This window comes from Dermacentor albipictus, chromosome 1 (assembly GCF_038994185.2).
Source record: "Dermacentor albipictus isolate Rhodes 1998 colony chromosome 1, USDA_Dalb.pri_finalv2, whole genome shotgun sequence".
Taxonomy (NCBI): domain Eukaryota; kingdom Metazoa; phylum Arthropoda; class Arachnida; order Ixodida; family Ixodidae; genus Dermacentor; species Dermacentor albipictus.
Genome location: NC_091821.1, coordinates 194253213 through 194257537, shown reverse-complemented (window position 1 = coordinate 194257537; position 4325 = coordinate 194253213).

The window sequence follows — 4325 nt, the reverse complement described above, 5'->3', positions numbered from 1 at the left end:
CAGCAACACGATTACGCCAGTGCCGAAAATTTACACCAGCAGCGAAGAAGAGTACGCTCGGTGCGGTGAAGAAGAGGAGCTCAGCGCCACCAGGTGGCTGCACACTGCTCACGTTTACGCCTCCGCCCCAACGCCCGGTCCGCCTGCGTTTTACCGAAATACCGGACAAGCTAAACCTCTCTAATATTAACACAATGAGATGAACAGTCAAAGTCATCGACAGCCGGCAGCAAATCGGACGCTGCGGCCCGTTGCAAGAACGAAGAACTCTTCTCGCTGCCTCTCGCTTTTAACCCCTTCGGTCTCTCGGGGTCACGTCATTTTCGGCCAATTGTCGAGCAGGCTCACGTGTCGTCATATTCCTCCAATGGTAGGCGCCCGTGCAAGTGCCGTCACATTCGGCCAATGGACGTCTTGCGCTAGAGTCTGAGGTATAGTAGCGGCGCATGGTGGCGGCGCGCGAAACGTGATCTGGGTAGTACCAGTTTGGGTAGTATTGAGCCGTGGCGAAGCACGTTTCTAGCACGAGTTTTGCGTCGATTCGCGCTTTTTTCTACCCTGTTGCGAGTGCCAAAAAGCTCGTCACTTCTCACAGACCATGCTGCAAGCTCGCCGCAGCCTACACTCCAAGAACAGTTTACACCCTTTGGCTTGCCCCTTCTGCCACACAAAAATAATCGTCATCTGCCTTGATGCGTGTCCTTTCTTTATCGCTGCAAGCCCGGAACTTTCCAGTGACGAACGACACGCGCGTTATCAGAAGGGGCACTCCAAAGGGTGTAAACTGTTCTATGCTGATAACGCGCGTGCCGTTCGTTACTGGAAAGTTCCGGGCTCGCAGCAATAAAGAAAGGAAACGCATCAAGGCAGATGACGATTATTTTTGTGCGGCAGAAGGGGCAAGCCAAAGGGTGCAAACTGTTCTTAGAGTGTATAGTTTAACGAAAACGGACTCAGTGAGACGTAATGCTGGAAACAGAAGGAATCGGCCACGCCGATCCGGAGACCTAGCTCAGCCTCGAAAAACCGTCACCGTCGTTACTTCTGCGTCGTGGGCTGCCATGAAGGCCTGAATCCCAACATCAGATTCTACCGTTTTCCTTCAAGGCCTCACGAAGCGGATCGAGCGTCGGGCGCGCTGAATGGCTGCAGTTCGTCGCGCTGGGTAAGCGAAACTTCGCGCCATGGTGACTTTCGCATATCTTGAACCTTGCTTCATTATCTGCGTTCTAAAATTTGGACTTTTGCACCTAGTCCCGACGGCAGACCGACATAGCAGCAGGCATGGCTGGTGATTCGATTCAAGACCCGGCCACAGCGACAAATAACGATTCGCCCGGTGCGAGGCGGTGATGTGACCAGGTCTGTACAATGAGCACAAATGGTCGGGCTGATTCAGCGACAATTCACTACCCCACTACGAGCAGCACAGCTAGGTAGTATTGATTGCAGCACATCGACGTTCGAGAGCTGTTATTAAAAGCCACATCAAGCGAGCAGCGCACGAGCTCGCGTTGCAGTGCGATTCGCACGTACGTTACTGCGAGCTCATATGCATTGCATCAGTTATTTATCAGTTGCTAAAGGGACAGATGGCCGCTACTACAGTGCAGGCATAACTACTTTGTCTAGCGGCATGCAGTCAACAAAGATTGCAGGAGGCCCGCCGTTTCGCGGCATGTCGAAAGACCGCTGCCGTCGCGGCGCGTACCCTCGTGCGCTCGAGCTGTTACGTACTGCTTATCGCTGCTGTGACAAGCATTTCCTCGCGTTTGTGCGCCTGAATCTAGCAGCGTGCAACGTTACTTGAAGTTCAACTTCGTACGCGACTCGCTTCACTTGCGATTGACACCGCTTAAACTTCGCCGCTTATAATTACTTCTTGAACGGCGTACACGTATTTGGCGTTGCATAATTCATTGCCTTTACGCAGCGTGCCACCTCCGAAAAAAATCTTGAGCGCCCAATATTCGCTGCAAGCAGTGGCACAACACAACCGAAAGTGGCGGATCCGTATTGTAAATGTGCTTTCCTAAGCAGACGACCGAGGTTGGTACTACCCAGTTCAGGACAGAGGGCGCTTTTTAGCTCCATTTTCGTAGCGCTCCCTGGGCAATGCAAGAACCCTATGGGGACGCTCCAAGGACTCCATTGCACCAGGCAACGTTACTTAGACTAGCTAGTCTAGTAACGTTGGTACCAGGGTCCTCCGGCGTCGCCTCCGCGCCTGGAAGCGCTCAGCTGGAGGAGACGGTTCTCACGTGCGGCGCATGAGGTGGGGGGTCGCCAACCTGTCCGACGGGTGCGGTAACGTGGTAGACGCGCCGCGGCGCACCATAATTGGAATGCGACGGCGATTGGATGTGGTCGGCGAACTTTAGTGATGCCAGGTAAAGCGTCCGTATCCAACAGCTCCTCCTCGCCCCGGAAGTTCGGAATGGCCGGTGAACTCAATTCGCTGGCCATGAGGAATGCTGATGGAACATGTAAAAACAAACTAAACATAGCGGTGCACCACATGCAAGCGCTGGCTCTTCACCCACGACTCGCCAGGCTGCTACTATGTCAAAATCAACCCTGGTTTCTTTTTATTTCTTTTCCCAATTGTGATAAAGCAGTTCCAAGCACCTTTCTAAACAGCTCTCCATATCTCCCCGAATGCCGACAAGGCCAGAGTGATATTGTCGTTGCAAAAGAAACGGGAGAAAGTTAAACCATTAATGAAAACAACTTTTATAACTACATACAAGCAAAGTTATGAAACTACAAGTAAGACTTCTAGCCCATAACACTTCCTACCTCGTTAGTCAAATCAAGGAAGGAAGGTAACACGCCGGTTTACCAAAACAACCGGCTCAAACCATCCGCGTTCCCATAACTTTTCTAAACTTTTGTATACAGGACGGTGAAGTTATATTCCTGGAGAATTGGACTACATCTGAGCAAGCGTCCATTCTTAGGGGACAGGAGTCTGAGCCAGGTAGGAGGACAGTGGCCGGTCTCGAAAGTGAATTTCGTTCAGTCCAGATAAGATAGTTTATGGACCAGCCAAACTAAGCAGGCGAATTTTTTTGGAAGCGCTGTGCGCCTCCCCTCTGCACGTTTTCAGCTAGCATGCAGTACCGGATGCTCCTCCACGTCTTCGCCCACCTGGCTGAGGACGACTCCCAACCCCCTGTCACTAGCGCTGCCCCCCACTGCACAATAAATTCCTTAAAATAATCAGGGGTCCGAAACACTGGTCCTCAGCTCAGAACCTCTTTCAGGTGCTGAAATGCGCTTTCTTTGGCCTCCTCCCATCAACCTTTTTCGGGCTCTCCCTTTAGGAGGGTGTGTCAGGGGGGCTTGCTACCTGTGAGAAATTTGGAATGCACCGCTGGCAATATACCACGAGCCCCAGAAAGGCTCTGACATCAGTCTTAGTTAGCGGTTCAGGAAAGTTATTGAGAGGCCCCATCTTTAGTTTGGAGGGCTGCCACGTTCCTTGTCCTACGACATTCCCTAGGTAGGTAACTTGCGAACACCCAAAGTTGCACTTTTCGGCCTTTATAAGAGACCCGCGTCTCGTAGACGTGCCAACACCTTCCTTAAGTGCTCCATGTGATCATTCCAGCTGTTAGAAAAGATGGCCACATCATCTAAGTAGGGGATCGCGTCATCTTGTAGGTCTTTGAAAACTATATCAGCTTGGAAATGTGCCAAGCGGTGAAGTGAATGCTGCATAGCGACTTTAGCTTTCCGACATGGGCACCTAATACCCCCTAAGTCGATTGTTGAAATTTACTGGGCTCCGCCCACCCGTTCAACTCGTTCTTCTGTTAGGTATAGGGTAAAGTTGATCCCTAGTAATCAAATTCAATTTCCTATAGTCCACATGTGGACGTGGCTTTCCCACTCGCCTCTGTGAGAATCATTGGAGAAGTGTAATCACTGTCTGCTGGCTCAATGATGCCCAACTCAAGCATTCGTTTGAGCTCTACTTCTATTATTTCTCGCTGACGAGGTGAGATCCGGTACGGTTTGGATTGCACGGGCTCGTCTAGTGTCAACTCAATCTCATGAGTAATGAGTGTCATTCTCCCCGGCCGGCTACTGAAGCATTGGTGAAATTCCTCAAAGAGTTTCCGGAGTTCGCTTACTTGATCAGCGTCGAGAGCCTGTCGGTTTACAGACAGACTCAGGTTGTCCTCTATGGAGCGTTCCGGATCTGTCACTGTCGCTAAAACTGGAAGTTCAACCGGTACTCCTTCAGATGCGTTTACCGTCGTGTTCAAGCCTCAAGAGCCAGTCAGTTTACAGACAGATTCAGGTTGTCCTCTATGGAG